Here is a 24,927-nt window from a genome sequence, read left to right as displayed (position 1 = left end):
GCTCTCACAAACTGTTCCAGAGACTGAGGTGCAAAGTGTTCCCTCCACTCGCGAACACTACCTGTGATTTACAGATACAGAACAAATCTCAGTCAGGTGAGTAGCAGAGTTTGATGGGTACGACACGTGTTCCACACTCACCTTCTCTGCGCCAGATAATCAGATGCAGTCGACACGCGGTGTCTGTGTTGGTTTAACAAAAGTTTTACACAAGACCCGGTCCACATTTACACAATATCAGGGTATAAGACGTTGGAGCAGAAGTAGGCCATTCAGCCCATCGAATATGCTCCGTATTTCAATGAGATCATGCTTGACCTGAAATATGACGTGTTATGACCTCATACGGTGGCACGTTGTCACAGTGGCTACCTCACAGCGCCTGCGATCCGGGTTCAATTCCAACCTTTGGTCACTGACTGTGTGGAGTTTGCACTTTCTCTCCGTGTCTGTGTGGGTTTCCTCCGGGTGCTGCGATTTCCTCGCACAGTCCAAATGTGTGCGGGGTAGGTGGAGTGTCCATGCTAAATTGCCCCTTAGTCTTCAGAAAGGTGGGTAGTGTTACAGGGATGTGATGGGGACACAGGGGCTCTTTCAGAATATCGTTGCAGAGTCGATTGGCAGAATGGCCTCCTTTTATATTTTAATGATTTCATGATAATCCTCATGTCCACTTTCCCGGCTTTTTCTCTCTACATTTCATGATGAATCTTTAAAACAAACATACCAACCAAGCCTCAGGTAGCAGTAGCTCCTCAATGGTCGTTAATTTCCCGGCTGTCAATCATTTGACCAATCTGAGGGAAGTCACATCCTGGAAATGTCATACATTGATCCAGTTCTAAAGTAAATCAAGTCCCTGATCACCATAGGCCCTTTGAGGGTAAGATCTGACTGGTGGTGATTTAACCTGAGGATCACCATACCTCAGGCGAGGAGCAATAATAATAATAATAATCGCTTATTGTCACAAGTCGGCTTCAATGAAGTTACTGTGAAAAGCCCGACTCGCCACATTCCGGCGCCTGTCCCGGGAGGCTGGAACGGGAATTGTGAGAAGGCGGGGTTTTCATGATTCAGTTCTATTATAGCCGTGTGATCTGAAACTAATTCGTCTGGTTTTCTCTCTGTTAATCTTGTCTCACAGTGAGGCAAACCTCACTGATTGGATAGACGAGTGATCGTTCTTCAGTCTTGTCATGAACGGACCCGCTGAATATGGAGGGAAATCCTGTGTGGCAGGATTTACCTCCAACTCAATCTATAAGTTTGTGGATGATACCACTGTGGTAAGTCGTATCGCAAACAATGACGAATCAGATACAGAAGGTAGATAAATCACATGGTTGCATAGTGTACTGTTATGTGACTTTACCTTCAAGACATGGACATTTAAGCAATATACATTGAAGAAAACAGTGATGTCAGAGAGTGGTTGGAGCTGGGCTTTAGGTCAGCTATTTTGTAGGTTTTTAGTTTCAGTTTAAAAGCAGCTTGTGTGTGTCTGTGTGTTTCCAGAGAGCTGCAAGTTTGAAAAGAGCTTGGGAGCGTCTGTGTTTGCAGGGATCTGGTCCTCTGACATAAAGGACGATCTCTGGATTATTTGGGAGATTTAAATTCATAATTGGAAAGCCTTTAGCCTGATGTGATTCTGTTTAAAGGTGTTAAGTCGCTTGGAAGTTTGAAGGCACATTTTAAGGAATTATTTACCATTGCAATATTTTCTGAGTGATCTTTGAAGTAAGGGGTGTTAAGAGATCCAATGTTTATTTAAGATGTTAAGTTGAGTTCAAGGGATAAACAGTTTTTTGTGTTTAAAAACCCACGTGTCCATAATTGTAATGCCACACCTCGGCAAAAAGCCATGTGCTAAGATGCTAAGAAAAACAACAAATCCATTGAAGGGAGAGATTGGTTGAACTTCATGATACATCTTGGGGTTCTGAAAACGCCTCGCCCATAACAATTGGGGGCTCATCCGGGATAAAAGTCTATCTATTGGATTAGCTTTTGTGAACTTAAAGACAGTGAAGGATTGTTGCTTTTCCGCTGTGGTATTTTAGTTTAAGTGGGGAGAGTGTTGTGAACCATGGCTCTTTCAGAGGCCCAGAAGTTTTTGGATGTGGAAAATGTCACACGTACTACTTTACGGACAGGAACGAAAAGCAGACTGTTAGATTTGGCAAGAACATTGCAGTTAACATTACCTGACAAAATGCGAAAAGATGAGGTAGTTATGACGGTGGTTAAGCATTTAAAGTTGCCTGAGATAGAGTTTGACTCATTGGAAATGGCAAAAATTCAGTTGCTAATGAAACAAATGGAACATGAGAACGAATTAAAGCGGCTTGAATACGAGAGTGGGAGAAAGGAAAAAGGAAGAGAAAGAGAGTGAGAGGAAAAAGAAAGAGAAAGAGAGAGAGAGGAAAAAGAAAGGGAGCGAGAAGAAAGAAGAAAAGCAAGAATAGCCCTAGCAGAACAAAAAGAAAAGGAAAGGGAAATACAGATCAGGGAAAAAGATAAAGATAGGGAGTTTGAACTTCAGAAAATGGCCATGAAACTTGACAATCTGTAAAAATTGGCAGATGTGAAGGGAAACGTACAGTTGGATGATAGCGATGAGGATAGTGAGAAAGAGCGTCATAGTCGAAGGCTTGGTGGGAATCTATTTAAATATGTCCAAGCATTACCAACCGTTGACGAGAAGGAAGTGGAAGCCTTTTTCATTTCATTTGCGAAGGTAGCGAAACAAATGAAATGGCCACAGGACATGTGGGTGTTACTGATTCAAACAAAGCTGGTAGGTAGAGCGAGTGAAGTGTTTGCATCACTCCCGGAGGAGGTATCTGGAACGTATGAGGAGATGAAGAAACCCATCTTGAGTGCATATGAGCTAGTGCCGGAAGCTTCCAGACAAAGGTTTAGAAATTTATGGACAGAATTTGGTCAAACATACATGGAGTTTGAAAGGCTGAAACAGAGTAATTTTGATAGGTGTATAAGGGCTTTGAAAATAGATCAAACGTATGAAGCTCTCAGAGAAATAATACGTTTGAAGGAGTTTAAAAATTCAATTCCTGATGTAGTGAGAACTCATGTGGAAGAACAGGGGGTGAAAACTGCGAGATTAGCAGCGGAAACGGCAGATGATTATGAATTTGTTCATAAATCAAAGATTGGTTTCCGACATCAGTTTCAGCCGGTGAGGGCTAGAAACTGGGGACATGAGAAATACTCAAGTGGTAAAGGTAAAGGTGATCTGATGGCAGACACTAAAGAGAGAGTACCTCAGATTAAAAAAGACATCCAGGAAGTTGGAAAAGAACTGAAAAGTTTCAAATGTTTTCACTGTGATAAACTAGGCCATGTAAAGTCACAGTGTTGATGGTTGAAGAAAAGCACTGAGAAGGTTGATGTGGTAAAACAGGATAAGACGGTGGGGTTTGTTAGAGTGGTAAGGGAAAGCCCAAGGGAAGTGAAGGAGGTGCAAACAATTGTACAGCCTGTTAAGGAAGTAATTGTTAAGAAGGTGCCAGATGTATTTAAAGAATTTAGTTGTCTGGGTAAAGTTTACTCCTGTGTATCAGGAGGAGCAGGTAAATAAGTCACAATTTTAAGAGATACAGTAGCTAGTCAATCGTTAATTGTAAGAGATGAGGAATTATGTAGTTTGGGAAGAATGTTGCCAGAAAAGGTGGTGATATGTGGAATTCAGTGTGAGAGGAGTAGCGTTCCATTATATAAGGTAAGGTTGGAAAGTCCAATGAAGGGAAGTGCTAGTCGGAGTAATAGATAAACTATCTTGTCCAGGAATACAGTTTATCTTGGGTAATGTATAGCTGCATCGCAGATGGGAGTGATGCCTACCGTGGTTGATAAACCAGTGGAAAATCAGACAACTGAAGTGTTGAAGGACGAAGATCCTGGGATTTTCCCGGATTGTGTAGTAACAAGGTCGCAAAGTCACAGGCTAAGACAAGATGAGAAATCAAAGAGTGAAGATGAAGTTGAAGTGCAATTATCCGAAACGATTTTTGATCAGATGGTTGAAAAAGAACAAGAACAGGTGGAGGATGAGGCGGATATTTTTAGTTCAGGAAAATTGGCGGAGTTACAACGGAAAGATGTAGAAATGAAACGGATATATCAGAAAGCATAAACGGAAGAGGAATCTGAGAGTATACCAGAGTGTTATTCCCGTAAAAATGATGTCCTAATGAGAAAATGGAGACGTGTACATATGCAGGCGGAAGAAAAGTGGGCAGAAGTTCATCAAGTAGTATTGCCGGTAGGGTATACAAAAGAGGTGTTGCGAGTTGCACATGAGGTACCAGTGGGAGGTCATTTGGGAAAAGGGAAAACTCAAGCTAAAATCCAGGAACATTTTTATTGGCCTGGACTACATAAAGATGTAGTTAAATTTTGTCAATCATGTCGCACATGTCAAGTGATATGGAAAACTCTAGCAGTGATGTAACCAGCGCCCTTAATACCCATTCCAGCATTTGCTACAGGAATAGTGCCAGAGGACTGGAGGACAGCAAATGTGGTCCCTTTGTTCAAAAAGGGGAGCAGAGACAACCCCGGCAACTATAGACCGGTGAGCCTCACGTCTGTAGTGGGTAAAGTCTTGGAGGGGATTATAAGAGACAAGATTTAAATCATCTAGATAGGAATAATATGATCAGGGATAGTCAGCATGGCTTTGTGAAGGGTAGGTCATGCCTCACAAACCTTATTGAGTTCTTTGAGAAGGTGACTGAACAGGTAGACGAGGGTAGAGCAGTTGATGTTGGTGTATATGGATTTCAGCAAAGCGTTTGATAAGGTTCCCCACGGTAGGCTATTGCAGAAAATACGGAGGCTGGGGATTGAGGGTGATTTAGAGATGTGGATCAGAAATTGGCTAGATGAAAGAAGACAGAGGGTGGTGGTTGATGGGAAATGTTCAGAATGGAGTTCAGTTACAAGTGGAGTACCACAAGGATCTGTTCTTGGGCCGTTGCTGTTTGTCATTTTTATCAATGACCTAGAGGAAGGCGCAGAAGGGTGGGTGAGTAAATTTGCAGACGATACGAAAGTCGGTGGTGTTGTCGATAGTGTGGAAGGATGTAGCAGGTTACAGAGGGATATAGATAAGCTGCAGAGCTGGGCTGAAAGGTGGCAAATGGAGTTTAATGTAGAGAAGTGTGAGGTGATTCACTTTGGCAGGAATAACAGGAATGCGGAATATTTGGCGAATGGTAAAGTTCTTGAAAGTGTGGATGAGCAGAGGGATCTAAGTGTCCATGTACATAGATCCCTGAAAGTTGCCACCCAGGTTGATAGGGTTGTGAAGAAGGCCTATGGAGTGTTGCCCTTTATTGGTAGAGGGATTGAGTTCCGGAGTCGGGAGGTCATGTTGCAGCTGTACAGAACTCTGGTTCGGCCGCATTTGGAGTATTGCGTACAGTTCTGGTCACCGCATTATAGGAAGGACGTGGAGGCTTTGGAGCGGGTGCAGAGGAGATTTACCAGGATGTTGCCTGGTATGGAGGGAAAATCTTATGAGGAAAGGCTGATGGACTTGATGTTGTTTTCGTTGGAGAGAAGAGGAGACTTAATAGAGGCATACAAAATGATCAGGGGGTTAGATAGGGTGGACAGGGAGAGCCTTCTCCCGCGGATGGAAATGGCTTGCACGAGGGGACATAGCTTTAAACTGAGGGGTAATAGATATCGGACAGAGTTCAGAGGTAGGTTCTTTACGCAAAGAGTAGTGAGGCCGTGGAATGCCCTACCTGCAACAGTAGTGAATTCGCCAACATTGAGGGCATTTAAATGTTTATTGAATAAACATATGGATGATAATGGCATAGTGTAGGTTAGGTGGCTTTCGTTTCGGTGCAACATCGTGGGCCGAAGGGCCTGTACCGTTCTATGTTCTATGTTCTAACTCGATGCAATCCGGCCTCACAACTTGAACTAGATTGTCACATCGGTGATTGCAGAAACTTTGGAAAAATGAGTCCCACTGGGAGAAAGCAGGATGGAAAATCGACAATGATGGGTTTCGAACCCACGCATGCTGAGCACAATGGATTAGCAGACCGTCCCGTTAACCACTCGGGCACCTCACCCCGAAAGCGCATTGATCAAATCAAAGGCTTATCAGGTACAAATAACCATTGTATTCAGCCAGCTGCGCGGATTCAAAAGCGTGCGTCTGCTTTTACTTGAGGAGAAATTCAGAATCCCACACCATGATCAAACGACCTTTAAATACCCTGTCCGTTTCTTCACGTGTTCTGCACTGATATATTCGCTGCAATAACTTCCCGGGAGATCAAACCTCCTCCCGATTTCAGTCAGTGACACCATCCGGGCTCGCCCGGATTTTTGAACCCGGGACATCTGGCATTTTATCGCAGCTGAGAATCAATGTCAATGTCAGGAGTGGGATTGAACCCTGGTCTCCAGAGGAGACTGACACCTGATGTATCCAAACGGTTCGGAGATGATTGGGCCGTGTTGGGGTGATCTTTCCGTGGGTCGGTGCAGACTGGATGGGCTGAATGGTCTACTTCTGCACTGGAGGCATTCTATGATTACTTAACCAGGGTGCAAACGGCAGCATCAGGCCACAAGGACAAGGTAAGGTCTCAGGCCAGAGCAAGAGTCCTATGTAATGACACACAGAACATCAGAAATAAATACATTTATTGTGGACTGGTGCCATCTCCTGGCTGACAGGGAGCAGTGCGACACGGACACTTTCTTTCAGGAGCATTTCAAATTGGAGTGAAATAACATAAACATAGTAAGACATCGTTTACGAAACAATTTATCAAACTAATGCAAAGCATCAAAAGGACTCAACCTTCGGCGGTATGTGATGGGGGGATACTGGTGAGCATCGCTGCCTTCCAAGCAGTTGATCCGGGTGCGATTCCCGGCCATCGCAATAATAATTTGATCGGAGGCGTTTGCCTGATTTCGTGTGTTTCGAGCTGAGGAAGAGAGCTGGAGAAAATGAGGTAGCTGGAGGCAGGAATCTTCGCTTGTTCTAAATAGTCTGGTTGGATTGTTCACATCCGTCCGAGTGGCGAAAGTGTGATCTCGGTTTCTATAGTAGTTTATTATTGGATATTGTTATATATGCTTATTGCCCCTCTGTGGGGTATTCCTGGAAGTTATTATATAAACTTTTCCCCTTCTCGCTGTTAAAGGATTTGAAAACACTAAAAAAACTCCCGGTTTGATCTTTACCAAATGACATGACTGTGTTAATAAAACATAACTCATTCCAGTCAGTGGAGATGTGATATTGGCACCAATAATACTCACACACCACAGCAGATGTTGTCTGTTTTCCTCAGAGAGAGTCAATTGAAGAGCTTCCCTATTTTGTTACTTTGAGCTTCACAGTGATGTTATGCTGCCTGCTTCATTCCTGGGGAAAATATCCCGTTCACACTGGATGCAACACTTTGATACTAATCTACTGAAAAGAAAAGGCGGATGTGCCGCAGGGTGACAGAGTCATGTTTAATTTTGGGGTGACTGAGAATATAAATAGCAGAGGATGGTTTCGATCCATCGACCTCTGGGTTATGGGCCCAACACGCTGCGCTGCGCCACTCTGCTTTTTAGACCCACTGTGTTCGCAATTGCTGTTCTGCGGCAGCCACAGAACTATTTTACTCTTAAACGAGAACCACGTGTTGTGAAGCTCACCTTGGCTGGACAATAACACGGAACATCAGCACGGCTGTAACAGACAGAGAAAGACACACAGTAAAGCAGGAAGAGACTATCGGGACACACACACAATGACACACAGAAAAGGTGCCGAGCAAACCAGCAAGGTACTGAAATGGAAAAACTGGTTATTTAGGAAAAAGGGATTTTCTGTTCCACAAAGATAGGCAATTAAATGTTTTTCCTGCTGTGTAACTGTGCTCTCTGCTGTCTGCTGTGTAACTGAGCTCTCTGCTGTGTAACTGTTCTCTCTCTTGGAACCGTGACTGTGCCGGTGACAGATCTTCACTGTGTTTGTGTCAGATCATTCCCTGTTGTGTAAATATGATCCGTCTGAAGCAGAACCTTTCTGCGCCATTACTGAGAAGAAATTTCAATTCCAGATTGAGTAAATCTTGTCACGAAAGATCAGTTCAGGCCTCTGGAGTTCCAGTTCAGGAACATATCCTTGTGTTCCTGTTATCAAATCAGTCCGATCAGCTCAACACTCTCAGATTACAATATGGAAGCGCCCAACGTGGGTCTGGAACCCACGACCCTGGGATTAAGAGTCCCATGCTCCACCGACTGAACTAGCCGGGCTGATGTCCAAATTACCATTAACCCTCTTCCTGAGGAGATTAGAATTTGCTAAGCAACGAACTTTGTGTCAAACCGTTTGCTAAAAATCGATTAATTTTTCAGTCACAGTCGTTGGGAGCATGGCTCGAACCTACTGGGGAAAGTCCAACACCTTAACCACTCGATCATCGCAGCTGTGTTCAATAGGTCATTCATTAAACATTATAAAACATACAAAACATTATAAAACCGGCCTGGAATCACTCCAGGAAGTTCTTGCATTCCGGCGATGAATGGTGCCCCGGTGTTTATGTGAGGAGCGGTTGAATCTACCTTAAAATGACCATTGGATTTGGAGAGAAGCCTTGAGAGACTCGAAAATCCCAGCTCCCGAAACGCACAATTTCACTGATTCAATTGTTTGCGTAAGAAAAACAGTTGCATGGGAAATATCCTCGAAGTTCATTTTTGCTTTACATGGAACAGCACAGAACGTCCCAGTCTAGATCCAAATTAAAGCATGAGTGGGGTGCAGGATTGGAGGGTCATGCAGAGTCGATGGGCCGAATGGCCTCCTTCTGCATTGTACTGGTTTCTCGGGAAACAGAGAGAATCACAGTATTTATTCACATGCGATAAACATCAGCCCGTATGTCCCATGCGGTGGTCGCGTGGCTTAATGGCTAAGGCGTCTGATTTCTGTGAACCTAATGAAGCTATCAGAAGATTGGAGGCTCGAGTCCCACCGCGATCGTTTGATATAGAAATCCGGTGGAACTTGCTGTCAGCCGAGTTTTCCTTCCTCCGCTCAAAGTTTCACCTTTCCATCCAAACGTTGCAGGGCTCTTTTTGGAATATAATTTTTTGGAACATTGTTCATTCAATTCGCTTTCATCTGAGTATTTTATTTATCCCCTGATGAATCTGTTTGACTTGGATAAAATATAGAATAAAATATTATGTATCAATCGGTTCAATACAATTCTGTGGAGGAAATTCTAATATCATCAGGAAGACAGACAGAGTCAAAGAGTATTGGATGTTGGCAGCATGGAAACAGCCCTTCGTCCCAGCTTGTCAATGCCGCCCAGTTTCTATCACTAAGCTAGTCCCACTTGCCCGCATTTGGCCCATATCCATCTACACCCACCCTGCCCATGTAACTGTCTAACTGATTTTTAAAAGACAAAATTATAACTGCCTCTGCCCCTGTCTCTGGCAGCCCGTTCCAGATGCTCCTCATTACCTTATTTATGCTCTTCATTAGTTCATAGACCTCTATGACATCACCCATAAGCCTCCTACGCTCCAGGAAAAAAAAGTCCCAGCCTATCCAGCCTCTACTTTTCACTCACACCATCAAGTCCTGGTAGCATCCTTGTAAATCACTTCTGCACCATTTCTAGTTCAACAATATCCTTCTGGAAATAGGGTGACCAGAATTGAACACAGTATTTCCCTTGTGGTCTTACCAGCATGTATTGTACAACTTGAACAAGACATCACAACTCTTGTATTCAATATTTTGACCTTAAAACCTAGCATGCTGAATGCCTTCTTCCCCACCCTTTCCACTTGCGACACCACCTTCAAGGATGTGTGAACCTGTTCTCCTCGATCTGTTGGTTCTGTATTTCTCCCCAACTCCCTACTAGTAACTGAGTAGGTCAATCACTGATTTGACCTACCAAAATGCATCACCTCACATTTATCCAAATTAAACTCCATCTGCCATTCATCGGCCCACTGGCCCAAGATGTTTAATAATGAGCCGAATCAACTGTTGTTCAGAGGGATGAAAGATTATGTCACTGGATTGGGAATCCAGAGGCCTGGCCTAATCTTTGGGACAGGGAATAATTCCCAGCATTCAAAATCACTGATTTAATACCTTTTCAGGGGGGTTGACAGGGGGGATGCTGAGAGTTTGCTTCTCCATGTGGGAGAGTCTGGGACCTGAGGGATTAATCTCAGGGTAAGGGACCGCCCAGTTAAGCCAGAAATGATGAGTAATTTCTTCTCTAAGGAGATAGTGTATCTGTGGAAATATCGTTTCTAAGCGAATACGATTGTCGAGGATGGGTCAGTTAATATGTTCAAGATTTAATCAGTAAAAAAAACAAGGATTATGGGGATGTGGCGGGAAAGTGGGTTTGAGGATTATATCAGATCAGTCATAATCTCTTTGAATGGTGGAGCAGACACGATTGGCCGAATGGCATACTTCTGCTCCTCCGTCTTACAGTGTAATGAGGTCATCTGATGAAGTTGATTTCACGGCTGGGCGGCCGGTTCTGGAAAGACAAAATCTGCCAGCAGTGCCCCAGATGAAGCTGGCGTCTGTTTTGGAGTTTCTGAAGCCGCAAGTTTTCATGGTGCCAACTCCTGCCCAAAGCTGGTGTCGTGATTTAAATCGATTATCAGACAGAGGATTCGGAATATCGGTATAGAGATTGGTGCAAGAAGATTCACTCCTCAGGCCTGTTGAACTCCGAATCTAAACTCCATCCTAGTTCCTGAGACACTGAATGAATCATCAGGTCACCCTCAATAAGTGGCCCAACGCGGAGACGCAGGAAATGGATCATCGACGAGAATGGATTCAGACCCGCAGATGGAAAGCACAATGGATTAGCAGCGCATCGCCATCACCCCTCGGCCAACTCGCCATATGACCTGACTTCACCAAACCACCTCATGGATATTTAATGTGCACAATAACTAACGGAAGAAGGTCGTCTGTGTGCATTGGTCCAGATGTGCAGCCAGATGTGAAGTGTTGGGAATGTTGTTTCTGTCAGCAAATTACATTTCCATCATATCAGCTGAAGGATTGTTCTGAATGGACTGATGGGAAACACTTCAACACCATGTTTCACATGTTTCTACACATTGTAAATAAAACACCGCGGAAAGACTGAAAGATACAAACATTTGATCGCATCATGATGAAGATCAGTCAGACGCCTTAAACATCCCGTCAATGTCGGAGTTCTGACGATTCTAATTTGTTATCCAGAGAATCCCTGCAGGACATTCGGCCTCTTTAGTCTGCACCGAACTTCCGAAAGATACCGGAGGCACCCGGAGGAAACCTACGCAGACACTGCACAGACAGCTCCCTGGAGCTGTGAAACAACTGTGATAGCCACTGTGCTACCGTGCTGCCTACAGTGTGAGTAGGTTTCGAATCTGTGCGGAGGAACCCCATTTGACTGCAAGTACCAAGCCACAGCCACTCCGCTAACTGAACTACGTTTAACAAGACATTCATTGACAATTTATGCGATATAAACCCAACCTGGAATCACTCCAGGAAGTTATTGCTTTCATGCGATGACGGGTCTCCCAGTCTGTCTGTGAGAAGGGATAGAATATCCGTGGAAAAAGACCATTGGATTTGGAGTCTGTCATAATATCCACTCATGTATATAATGAGATGCAGACAGTCAGTGATGGACACACAGGATGACCAGTAAGCACAACACAGTGCAGCCAATCACCAAACAGGGCACGACCACTATAAAGCCAGAGGGCACTAGGTTTCCCGCTCTCTCTGGACCCAGCCACTGAGACAGTCAGAGTCCACGAGCTAGCAAATGCAAACACCATGCGGTAGCTAGTAAGTCTGATCAGGCTACTACAAGGTCTCCAGTCAGTTCAGTATAGTGTCGACCCACAGCTGAATATGTGTATCAGTTCAATCGTTGAATAATACAGTGTTGGATTTTCTCCAGTGTTCGACGTCTGTTTTTAGCTTCCCTGCATCGAGTGCAGTCCACATTGAGCCTACCTGCCTAACACATCATGGTACCAGAGTGATACTGATCTTGACGGACCTATCTCGAGTGAATCAGCATTGACCAGGAAGCAGCCATCCGGTGAAATGGAAAACACCAGCCTCCTCCGCAGCTCCGCATCTCCGGCAACCTTGGCGCCAATTGGAAAATCTTCAAGCAAAAGTTCCTCCTGCAGATCGAGGCCTCCGACCTCGAAGCAGCATCGGATGCCAGGAAGATCACATTATTTCTCTCCACCGTGGGCGACCACGCCATCCACATCTACAACTCCCTTACATTCGCTGCCGGCGAAGACAAAACAAAATTGAAACAGTCCTGCTGATGTTTGACAGCCACTGCGACACTGAGGTGAATGAGAGCTTTGAATGGTACTTTTTCCATTCGAGGCTTCAGGGTGAGAATGAAACTTTTCAGTCCTGCGTGACCCATCTCTGCATCCTAGCGCAGTCATGTAACTATGACTCGACGGCAGATTCCATGATCCGGGATCAGATCGTTTTTGGTGTCCACTCCGACTCCCTTCGGCAGCAGCTCCTGAAAGTCAAACAGTTGACCCTCTCAGTTGCTATCGAGACATGCGTTATCCATGAGCATGCTAAGAATCGTTACTCCCACATCAGGGCGGCAGAAACTGCAAAACTGGCCTCCCATGAGGTGGAACGGGTGCAGGCCATTGTTCAAATGCACGGCCTGAGCATCAAGGAGAGTGGCCGCTTTGTGCGCTTTTCCCGGGTCCCTGCGCATGTGCGCCATGACCGAGTGGACGACGAGGCCGAAAACATGACTGCACAGGGGCGTACGTCGACCGATCGCACTGCGCATGCACGATGGCGCACGAAATGCCCTGCCGTCGGCGTCATGACATCTCCGAATTGTGGCTCCACCCACTTAAAGCGGAAATGGCCGGCAAAAGGACGCCGGTGTCTACAGTGTGGCAAGCTTGGCCACTATGCAGCCCTTTGCAGATCTGCTCCACCGCTCAGCAGCCAGCGATCCCAGCTGCGGCGCAGAAGTGTCCGCTCAACACAACAAGGCATGCCAGATTCCGATCCCGACAGCCCAACAGACCCTGATGCTGAGTGCGTCAGGTCCCCATACCGGGTGGGCATCATAACTACACATGCGCTGCCTTCCACCACATCGAGAAACGCCTCTCGATCCTCAGTGTGGATCGACGAGTGGTGTGCTGTCCACACAATTAATGAAATGAAAACGAAATGAAATGAAATGAGACAAGGCTTGCATCCGATTCAAACTTCACACCGGCGCATCAGCGAACCTCATCTCAAAATCCGGCCTCGACACCATGCGCGCCAGACCAAGCATTCTTCCACCGGCATGCCGGTTCCTTGACTACAAAGGCAATGCCATAGCTGCAGTGGTTCCTGTCAACTCGGGGTATCCAACAGGGCGACACGGCAACACTGTGGTTTGAAATCGTCGGGCCTGATAGAGCGTCCCTGCTCGGTGCTCGAGCTCCTGAACCTGGTTCAGCGAGTCCACGCCACGTCATCATCACCGGCGACGGCCTCGCCAGCAAGTTCCAAGCCTATTTATATTCTCACTCACACCAAACGGAAACAAGTCGCTATTTGTCAGCAGCACACCTGCCTTCTTCTTTATAACAGGAAGATCCAATACCTCCTTTTCAATGGAAAAGCGTTGGTCTCAGGACATGAGATTCCAGCTTAAATATGCACAGCAAGACCCCACCGGCAGAAGCCCAGTTCATGACTCGATAATCTGCTTCAGTGACTCTGGTTGAGGAATTAATAGTGATCCCAAGAGAAGGGTAAAATTCGTCTTCTCTTGTAAATAATCTGGCAGGTTGGATTGTTCACATCCCTCCAAGAGGGGCAGTTGGGAACTCGGTTTCTATTGTGATTCATTGCTCGATAAAGCTTTATTTCCCTATTGGCCCCCTGTGAGTTATTACTGGATATCGTTCTATATCTATATTGCCCCTCTGTGGGGTACTACTGGATAACGTTTCCTGTGCAGCTTTGACTAAGGGTCACCTGGACTCGAAACATTAGCTCATTTCTCTCCCTCCAGATGCTGTCAGATCTGTTGAGACTTTAAAGCATTTTCTCTGTGATTCCCTCTGTGTGAGCTTTACAATGTTGTAATGTGTCATGCTGTCTCTTTCATTCTTGGGACTAATGTCGATATGAGACTGCAAGAAATTTTCTGATAGGTATTTGCTGCAAAGCAAACAGGAACGTGTGTTATGTTTACTTTTGGCGTGAGGGAGAATGTAAATAGCAGAGAATACCCTCGATTCCTCGACCTCGGTCTAATGGCCCAGAACTTCCGCTGCGCACTCACCAGGAACCACACAATTATTCACTTCCGCATTTTTTTCTTTCAACAAGAACAGACGTTTGAGCACACTGATTCTGGTCAGCACAGTTCAGATAATTCACTTTCGTGCGGAATGGTTGTTCTGTGGAAGGTGATGTGATTTCTTCTGTGACGTTGTTCTGATGGGAAAGTGGGGAGTGACTGGAATCACCTTTATAAAATGAAGTTCGGGGCAGCAGTTTCATCTCTCTGGGAACATTGATCACGCTGTTACAGACTTCCTCAAACTTTGCCTCAAGTCCGACCACAAAAAGAAAAGAGCACCGAGCAGAGTGGCGCAGAGGAAGCGTGCTGGGCCCATAACCCAGAGGTCGATGGATCGAAACCATCCTCTGCTATTCGTGCTCTCAATCACACCAAACGGAAAAATGTTGCTATTTGTCAGCAGCACATCTGCCTTTTTCTTTATTGGTACCAAAGTTTTGCTTTCAGTCTTATCCACTCTTTGACACCTGTTCTTCAGCTAGCCACAGTACAGTCGAGGTGACTAAGTTGACTTCTCCCAGAACACTCTTCTGCCGCCTCTACTGGATGAACGTTTAGAGCACTGGATGATTGGACAGTGGAGGGGTTCTTCGGCTGCTTGTCTGTGAGAGCAGCACCGGAAGCAGCTGTGGAGAGAGATTGCAGTCGCCAGAATGCAACTCTCCAATTAGATACTTCACGCCCTCAGATCTTAGACTTTCAAAACCTTCGCCTGAGGAACAGGTAGAGCGGTATATCGGACCTTGCTGATTAGAGGAAACCGATCAATGCAGCAATGAGAAGCTCCTTAACCACCAGCGGTTTGGACAAGGATGGTACTCAGATACAGGACTCTGGCTGGGGTTCAAAAGTAGGGAAAGCATGTCTTGTTTTAAATGTAATAAAGATGAAGAAAGACTTTAAGTCGATTTGTGCACGGATCTTAGTTTTTGCGTCAACGCATCAGGATGGCCGAGCAGTCTAAGGCGCTGCGTTCAGGTCGCAGTCTCTTCTGGAGGCGTGGGTTCGAATCCCACTCCTGATAGTGTCTTTTACTCCACGAGGTTAAATTTCTCCAGCAAGATTTTCAACCTCAGGAAGATCCAATACCTCCCTTTCAATGGAAAAGCGTTGGTCTCAGTACATGAGATTCCCGCTTAAATACGCACAGCAAGACCCCACCGGCAAAAGCCCAGCTCATGACTCGACAATCTGCTTCGGTGAGTCTGGTTGAGGAATTCATATTGATCCCAAGAGAAGGGTAAAATTCGTCTTCTCTTGTAAATAGTCTGGCAGGTTGGATTGTTCACATCCGTCCAAGAGGGGAAGTTGGGGACTCGGTTTCTATTGTGATTCATTGCTCCATAAAGCTTTATTTCCTTATTGGCCCCCTGTGAGTTATTACTGGAAACCGTTATATATCTATATTGCCCCTCTGTGGGGTACGACTGGATAACGTTTCCCGAGCAGCTTTGACTAAGGGTCACCTGGACACGAAACCTTAGCTCATTTCTCTCCCTCCAGATGCTGTCAGATCTGTTGAGACTTTGAAGCATTTTCTCTGTGGTTCCCTATGTGTGAGCTTTACAATGTTGTAATGTGTCATGCTGTCTCTTTCATTCTTGGGACTAATGTCGGGATGAGACTGCAAGAAAGTTTCTGATAGCTATTTTCTGCAAAGCAAACAGGAACGCGTGTTATGTTTACTTTTGTTGTGAGGGAGAATGCAAATAGCAGAGAATACCCTCGATTCCTCGACCTAGGGCTAATAGCCCTGCACACTTCCGCTGCGCACTCTGCTCCTTCAACCAGGAGCTACAACATTACTGCCCTGCGGTAACCACACAATTATTCACTTCCTCATTTTATTCTTTCAACAAGAACAGACGTTTGAGCACACTGATACTGGTCAGCACAGTTCAGATAATTAACTTTCGTGCGGAATGGTTGTTCTGTGGAAGGTGATGTGATTTCTTCTGTGACGTTGTTCTGATGGGAAAGTGGGGAGTGACTGGAATCACCTTTATAAAATGAAGTTCGGGGCAGCAGTTTCATCTCTCTGGGAACATTGATCACGCTGTTACAGACTTCCTCAAACTTTGCCTCAAGTCCGACCACAAAAAAAAAGAGCACCGAGCAGAGTGGCGCAGCGGGAGCGTGCTGGATCCATAACCCAGAGGTCGATGGATCGAAACCATCTTCTGCTATTCGTACTCTCAATCACACCGAACGGAAAAAAGTTGCTATTTGTCAGCAGCACATCTGCCTTTTTCTTTATTGGTACCAAAGTTTTGCTTTCAGTCTTATCCACTCTTTGACACCTGTTCTTCAGCTAGCCACAGTACAGTCGAGGTGATTAAGTTGACTTCTCCCAGAACACTCTTCTGCCGCCTCTACTGGATGAACGTTCACCTGATTGGACACTGGAGGGGTTCTTCGGCTGCTTGTCTGTGAGAGCAGCACCGGAAGCAGCTGTGGAGAGAGATTGCAGTCGCCAGAATGCAACTCTCCAATTAGATACTTCACGCCCTCAGATCTTAGACTTTCAAAACCTTCGTCTGAGGAACAGATAGAGCGGTATATCGGACCTTGCTGATTAGAGGAAACTGATCAATGCAGCAATGAGAAGCTCCTTAACCACCAGCGGTTTGGACAAGGATGGTACTCAGATACAGGACTCTGGCTGGGGTTCAAAAGTAGGGAAAGAATGTCTTGTTTTAAATGTAATAAAGATGAAGAAAGACTTTAAGTCGATTTGTGCACGGATCTTAGTTTTTGCGTCAACGCATCAGGATGGCCGAGCGGTCTAAGGCGCTGCGTTCAGGTCGCAGTCTCTTCTGGAGGCGTGGGTTCGAATCCCACTCCTGATGTTGCCTTTTACTCCACGAGGTTAAATTTCTCCAGCAAGATTTTCAACCTCAGGAAGATCCAATACCTCCCTTTCAATGGAAAAGCGTTGGTCTCAGGACATGAGATTCCCGCTTAAATACGCACAGCAAGACCCCACCGGCAAAAGCCCAGCTCATGACTCGACAATCTGCTTCGGTGAGTCTGGTTGAGGAATTCATATTGATCCAAAGAGAAGGGTAAAATTCGTCTTCTCTTGTAAATAGTCTGGCAGGTTGCATTGTTCACATCCGTCCAAGAGGGGAAGTTGGGGACTCGGTTTCTATTGTGATTCATTGCTCGATAAAGCTTTATTTCCTTATTGGCCCCCTGTGAGTTATTACTGGATACCGTTATATATCTATATTGCCCCTCTGTGGGGTACGACTGGATAACGTTTCCCGTGCAGCTTTGACTAAGGGTCACCTGGACTCGAAACCTTAGCTCATTTCTCTCCCTCCAGATGCTGTCAGATCTGTTGAGACTTTGAAGCATTTTCTCTGTGGTTCCCTATGTGTGAGCTTTACAATGTTGTAATGTGTCATGCTGTCTCTTTCATTCTTGGGACTAAAGTCGGGATGAGATTGCAAGAAAGTTTCTGATAGCTATTTTCTGCAAAGAAAACAGGAACGTGAGTTATGTTTACTTTTGTTGTGAGGGAGAATGCAAATAGCAGAGAATACCCTCGATTCCTCGACCTCGGGCTAATTGCCCTGCACGCTTCCGCTGCGCACTCTGCTCCTTAAACCAGGAGCTACAACATTACTGCCCTGCGGTAACCACACAATTATTCACTTCCTCATTTTTTTCTTTCAACAAGAACAGACGTTTGAGCACACTGATACTGGTCAGCACAGTTCAGATAATTAACTTTCGTGCGGAATGGTTGTTCTGTGGAAGGTGATGTGATTTCTTCTGTGACGTTGTTCTGATGGGAAAGTGGGGAGTGACTGGAATCACCTTTATAAAATGAAGTTCGGGGCAGCAGTTTCATCTCTCTGGGAACATTGATCACGCTGTTACAGACTTCCTCAAACTTTGCCCCAAGTCCGACCACAAAAAAAAAAAGAGCACCGAGCAGAGTGGCGCAGCGGAAGCGTGCTGGGCCCATAACCCAGAGGTCGATGGATCGAAACCATCCTCTGCTATTCGTACTCTCAATCACACCAAAAGGAAAAAAGTTGCTATTTGTCAGCAGCACATCTGCCTTTTTCTTTATTGGTACCAAAGTTTTGCTTTCAGTCTTATCCACTCTTTGACACCTGTTCTTCAGCTAGCCACAGTACAGTCGAGGTGATTAAGTTGACTTCTCCCAGAACACTCTTCTGCCGCCTCTACTGGATGAACGTTCACCTGATTGGACACTGGAGGGGTTCTTCGGCTGCTTGTCTGTGAGAGCAGCACCGGAAGCAGCTGACTGCAGTCGCCAGAATGCAACTCTCCAATTAGATACTTCACGCCCTCAGATCTTAGACTTTCAAAACCTTCGTCTGAGGAACAGATAGAGCGGTATATCGGACCTTGCTGATTAGAGGAAACTGATCAATGCAGCAATGAGAAGCTCCTTAACCACCAGCGGTTTGGACAAGGATGGTACTCAGATACAGGACTCTGGCTGGGGTTCAAAAGTAGGGAAAGCATGTCTTGTTTGAAATGTAATAAAGATGAAGAAAGACTTTAAGTCGATTTGTGCACGGATCTTAGTTTTTGCGTCAACGCATCAGGATGGCCGAGCGGTCTAAGGCGCTGCGTTCAGGTCGTAGTCTCTTCTGGAGGCGTGGGTTCGAATCCCACTCCTGATAGTGTCTTTTACTCCACGAGGTTTAATTTCTCCAGCAAGATTTTCAACCTCAGGAAGATCCAATACCTCCCTTTCAATGGAAAAGCGTTGGTCTCAGTACATGAGATTCCCGCTTAAATACGCACAGCAAGACCCCACCGGCAAAAGCCCAGCTCATGACTCGAAAATCTGCTTCGGTGAGTCTGGTTGAGGAATTCATATTGATCCCAAGAGAAGGGTAAAATTCGTCTTCTCTTGTAAATAGTCTGGCAGGTTGGATTGTTCACATCCGTCCAAGAGGGGAAGTTGGGGACTCGGCTTCTATTGTGATTCATTGCTCGATAAAGCTTTATTTCCTTATTGGCCCCCTGTGAGTTATTACTGGATATCGTTATATATCTATATTTCCCCTCTGTGGGGTACGACTGGATAACGTTTCCCGTGCAGCTTTGACTAAGGGTCACCTGGACACGAAACGTCAGCTCATTTCTCTCCCTCCAGATGCTGTCAGATCTGCTGAGACTTTAAAGCATTTTCTCTGTGGTTCCCTCTGTGTGAGCTTTAAAATGTTGTAATGTGTCATGCTGTCTCTTTCATTCTTGGGACTAATGTCGGGATGAGACTGCAAGAAAGTTTCTGATAGCTATTTGCTGCAAAGCAAACAGGAACGTGTGTTATGTTTACTTTTGGTGTGAGGGAGAATGTAAATAGCAGAGAATACCCTCGATTCCTCGACCTCGGGCTAATGACCCAGCACGCTTCCGCTGCGGCACTCTGCTCTTTAAACCAGGAGCTACAACATTACTGCCCTGCAGTAACCACACAACTATTCACTTCCTTATTTTTTTCTTTCAACAAGAACACACGTTTGAGCTCACTGATTCTGGTCAGCATAGTTCAGATACTTTACTTTCGTGCGGAATGGTTGTTCTGTGAAGGTGATGTGATTTCTTCTGTGACGTTGTTCTGATGGGAAAGTGGGGAGTGACTGGAATCACCTTTATAAAATGAAGTTCGGGGCAGCAGTTCCATCTCTCTGGGAACATTGATCACACTGTTCGAGATTTCTTCAAACTTTGCCTCAATTCCGACCACGGAAAGAATGAGCCACGATCCGCGCAGCATAGCGGGAGTGTTCTGTGCCCATAACCCAGAGGTCGATGGATCGAAACCATTCTCTGCTATTCGTATTCTCACTCACAGCAAACGGAAACAAGTTGCTGTTTGTCAGCAGCACATCGGCCTTTTTCTTTATTCGTATCAAAGTTTTGCTTTCAGTCTGATCCGCTCTTTCACACCTGGTCTTCAGCTAACCACAGTACAGTCGAGGTGACTAAGTTGATTTCTCCCAGAACACTCTTCTGCCGCCTCGACTGGATGAACGTTCACCTGATTGGACACTGGAGGGGTTCTTCGGCTACTTGTCTGTGAAAGCAGCACCGGAAGCAGCTGTGGAGAGATATTGCAGTTGCCAGAATGCAACTCTCCAATTGGATTCTTCACGTCCTCAGATCGTAGACTTTCAATACCTTCGACTGAGGAACAGGTAGAGCGGATATCGGACCTTGTTGATTAGAGCAAACTGATCAATGCAGCAATGAGAAGCTCCTTAACCACCAGCGGTTTGGACAAGCATGGCACTCAGATACAGGACTCTGGCTGGGGTTCAAAAGTAGGGAAAGCATATCTTGTTTGAAATGAAATAAAGATGAAGACAGACTTTAAGTCGATTTGTGCACGGATCTTAGTTTCGGTTTCAACGCATCAGGATACACGAGCGGTCTCTTCTGGAGGCGTGGGTTCGAATCCCACTCCTGATATTGCCTTTTACTCCACGAGGTTAAATTTCTCCAGCAAGATTTTCAACCTCAGGAAGGTCCAATACCTCCCTTTCAATGGAAAAGCGTTGGTCTCAGGACATGAGATTCCAGCTTAAATATGCACAGCAAGACCCCACCGGCAGAAGCCCAGTTCATGACTCGATAATCTGCTTCAGTGACTCTGGTTGAGGAATTAATATTGATCCCAAGAGAAGGGTAAAATTCGTCTTCTCTTGTAAATAGTCTGGCAGGTTGGATTGTTCACATCCGTCCAAGAGGGGAAGTTGGGGACTCGGTTTCTATTGTGATTCATTGCTCGATAAAGCTTTATTTCCTTATTGGCCCCCTGTGAGTTATTACTGGATATCGTTATATATCTATATTGCCCCTCTGTGGGGTACTGCTGGATAACGTTTCCCGAGCAGCTTTGACTAAGGGTCACCTGGACACGAAACGTTAGCTCATTTCTCTCCCTCCAGATGCTGTCAGATCTGCTGAGACTTTAAAGCATTTTCTCTGTGGTTCCCTATGTGTGAGCTTTACAATGTTGTAATGTGTCATGCTGTCTCTTTCATTCTTGGGACTAATGTCGGGATGAGACTGCAAGAAAGTTTCTGATAGCTATTTTCTGCAAAGCAAATAGGAACGTGTGTTTTGTTAACTTTTGGTGTGAGGGAGAATGTTAAAAGCAGAGAATATCCTCGACCTCGGGCTAATGGCCCAGCACGCTTCCGCTGCGGCACTCTGCTCCTTAAACCAGGAGCTACAACATTACTGCCCTGCGGTAGCCACACAACTATTCACTTCCTCATTTTTTTCTTTCAACAAGAACACACGTTTGAGCACACTGATTCTGGTCTGCATAGTTCAGATACTTTACTTTCGTGCTGAATGGTTGTTCTGTGATGGTGATGTGATTTCTTCTGGGACGTTGTTCTGATGGGAAAGTGGGGAGTGACTGGAATCACCTTCATAAACTGAAGTTCGGGGCGGCAGTTTCGCCTCTCTGGGGACATTGATCACGTTCTTCCAGATTTCCTCAAACGTTGCCTCAAGTCCGACCACGAAAATTATTTGCTACGAGCCGAATGGCACCGCGGGAGTGTGCTGGGCCCAAAACCCAGAGGTCGACGGATCGAAACCATCCTCTGCTTTTCGTATTCTCACTCACACCAAACGGAAAATGTTGCTACTTGTCAGCAGCACAGATGCCAATTTTTTTGTTAGGATCAAAGTTTTGCTTTCAGTCTGATCCGCTCTTTGACACCTGTTCTTCAGCTAACCACAGTACAGTCGAGGTGACCAAGTTGACTTCTCCCAGCACACTCTTCTGCCGCCTCTACTGGATTAACGTTCACCTGATTGGGCACTGGAGGGATTCTTCGGCTAATTGTCTGTGAAAGCAGCACCGGAAGAAGCTGTGGAGAGAATTGCAGTCGCCAGAGCGCAACTCTCCAATTAGATACTTCATTCGCTAAGATCTTAGACTTTCAATGCCTTCGTGTGAGGAACAGGTAGAGCGGGAATTCGGGCCTTGTTGATGACAGCAAACTGATCAATACAGCAATGGGAAGCTCCTTAAACTTCCAGCGGTTTGGACAAGGATGGCACTCAGACACAGGACTCTGGCAGGTGTTCAAAAGTAGGGAAAGCATATCTTGTTTGAAATGAAATAACGATGAAGATAGACTTTAAATCGATTTGTGCACGGATCTTAGCTTCGAAGACAACGCATTAGGATGGCCGAGCGGTCTGCGTTGAGGTCGCAGTCTCTGCTGGAGGCGTGGGTTTGAATCCCATTCCTGATATTGACTTTTCCTCCACGAGGTTAAATTTCCCCCGCAATATTTCAACCTCAGGAAGATCCAATCCCTCCCATTCAATGGAAAAGTGTTGGTCTCAGGACATGCGATTCCTGCTTAAATACGCTCAGCAATACCCTCCAGGCAGAAGCCCATGTAACGATTCGATAATCTGCTTAATGACTCTGGTTGAGGAATTCAAATGGATCACATAACTCCAGCTAAAATTAATCTTCTTTTGTTGTACATCGGTCTGGCTGGTTGGGTTGTTCACATCCGTCCGAGACGGGAAGTTGGGAACACGGTATCTATTGTGATTTATTTCTAGTTAATGCTTTATTAACGTTTTGCCCCCCTGTGAGGTATTACTGGATATCGTTATATCTCTCTATTGCCCCTCTGTGTGGTACTACTGGATGGCGTTTGCAGTCCAGCTTTGACAAAGGTTCTCCTGGACTCGAAACATTAGCTCTTTTCTCTCACTACAGATGCTGGGAGACTTGCTGAGATTTTAAAGCATTTTCTCTGTGGTTCCCTATTTGTGACATTTACAATGTTGTAATTTGTCATGCTGTCTCCTTCATTCCTGGGACTAATGTCGGGATGAGACTACAATAGAGATTCTGACTACAATAGAAATTTGCTGCAAAGCAAACAGGATCGTGCGTTATGTTTACTTTTGGCGTGAGGAAGAATGTATATTTTGCTTTCGTGCTGCATGGTTGTTCTGTGAAGGTGATGTGATTTCTTCTGTGACGTTGTTCTGATGGGAAAGTGGGGAGTGACTGGCATCACTTTTACAGAAAGAAGTTCGGGGCGGAAGTTTCACCTCCCTGGGAACGTTGATCAAGCTGTTACCGAATACTTCAAACTTTGCCTTATGTCCGACCGCGAATAGCTCAACCACGAGCGGACTGGCGCAGCGGGAGCGTGGTGGGCCCATAGCACAGCAGTCGCTGGAACAAAACCATCGTCTGCTATTTGTATTCTCACTCACACCAAAAGCAAACAAGGCGCTATCTCCCAGCAGCACATCTGCCTTTTTCTTTATTAGTATCAACATTTTCCTTTCAGTATGATCTGCTCCTTGACACCTGTTCTTCAGCTACCCACAGTATAGTCGAGGTGACTAAGTTGACTTCTCCCAGAACTCCCTTCTGCCGCCTCTACTGGATGAACTTTCACCTGTTTGGACACTGGAGGGGTTCTTCGGCTGTGAAAGCAGCACCGGAAGCAGCTGTGGAGAGAGATTCCAGTCGCCAGGATGCATCTCTCCAATTGGATACTTCACGCCGCTCAGATCTCCGTCTCTCAATACCTTCGTGTGAGGAACAGGTTATAATGAAAAAATATATCATTTGAACCATGAATGTGAACCTGGAAAAGACTGAGATTTGAAATGAAATGGAAAGGTCCCACAAAGGGTTAACAGCCGCAGGTTAAAATTCAGATAGCTTCGCAGGCGTTAAAGAAAACAGATATGGACAAATCAACCTGGTTTTAAAGTTAAAAAGACATTCAATCAATTTAAAATCTTAAGTTATATAAACGGGAACAGTATTTCACACTTCCTGAGAAGAGCATTATTTTACTGAACAATTAAAAAAGGAACAACCAGGATCTTAGATTTAAATTGGGGGAGAAGGTTAAGCGGGAAACCTTGCTGACGCCACTTAAATATGAGACAACTGCTTTCCAGCTAAGAAACACATGAAGTGGCACGTTTCTACCATAATTTACACATTTTTGACGTTAAAAATCTTTTAGCAAATAATCAGGTCATAGGGTATAGGTCCAAGCCAGATAAGGTTAGAAATATAGGGGGCGACCTGCCGTTGACACCAGCTGACCAGTAGAAGTGCTGAGGCGAACTGCTTCGTTGAACACGAGTTCATATTTAGTATTGAGACTGAGAAAACACATCAGTAAAGACAGATATCAGAAAAGTTGCTGGCGAAGCAACAAATACATGTATTACCTGCCAAACAAAAGTATTACATGTCAAGCAGAATAAGCTAGTTCAACGACAGGGAGATTGCATTAGCTACAGTCAGCAAGCAACAGCTACATTTCAATAAATGCCATGTAGAAACTAAGTCTGCGCAAAGGGCTATATAATATCTAATAATTCAGCAGCCAGCTCTCATAGCTGCCCTCGGTCATGGGTAGGACTGAACACGGAAGCCGAGCAGAACAGCGAATCCATCAGG

At 45.3% G+C, this 24,927-nt stretch overlaps 6 non-coding genes across 6 annotated transcripts; 5 read left to right on the top strand and 1 right to left on the bottom strand.

Annotated features, from left to right (window-relative positions):
• Positions 1 to 8,249: 8,249 nt before the first annotated feature.
• Positions 8,250 to 8,322, bottom strand: trnak-cuu (transfer RNA lysine (anticodon CUU)). Its single transcript has one exon. It is a non-coding gene; the product is annotated as a tRNA-Lys (tRNA).
• A 6,409-nt stretch (positions 8,323 to 14,731) lies between these two features.
• On the top strand, positions 14,732 to 14,803 carry trnam-cau (transfer RNA methionine (anticodon CAU)). The gene has a single exon. It is a non-coding gene; the product is annotated as a tRNA-Met (tRNA).
• Positions 14,804 to 15,391: 588 nt separating this feature from the next.
• Positions 15,392 to 15,474, top strand: trnal-cag (transfer RNA leucine (anticodon CAG)). Its single transcript has one exon. It is a non-coding gene; the product is annotated as a tRNA-Leu (tRNA).
• A 1,742-nt stretch (positions 15,475 to 17,216) lies between these two features.
• Positions 17,217 to 17,299, top strand: trnal-cag (transfer RNA leucine (anticodon CAG)). The gene has a single exon. It is a non-coding gene; the product is annotated as a tRNA-Leu (tRNA).
• A 1,092-nt stretch (positions 17,300 to 18,391) lies between these two features.
• trnam-cau (transfer RNA methionine (anticodon CAU)) lies at positions 18,392 to 18,463 on the top strand. The gene has a single exon. It is a non-coding gene; the product is annotated as a tRNA-Met (tRNA).
• Positions 18,464 to 19,034: 571 nt separating this feature from the next.
• On the top strand, positions 19,035 to 19,117 carry trnal-cag (transfer RNA leucine (anticodon CAG)). The gene has a single exon. It is a non-coding gene; the product is annotated as a tRNA-Leu (tRNA).
• Positions 19,118 to 24,927: the final 5,810 nt, after the last annotated feature.

This window comes from Scyliorhinus torazame, chromosome 24 (assembly GCF_047496885.1).
Source record: "Scyliorhinus torazame isolate Kashiwa2021f chromosome 24, sScyTor2.1, whole genome shotgun sequence".
Taxonomy (NCBI): domain Eukaryota; kingdom Metazoa; phylum Chordata; class Chondrichthyes; order Carcharhiniformes; family Scyliorhinidae; genus Scyliorhinus; species Scyliorhinus torazame.
The sequence above is the reverse complement of the archived record's forward strand: the minus strand, read 5'-3'. Positions and strand labels throughout refer to the sequence as shown.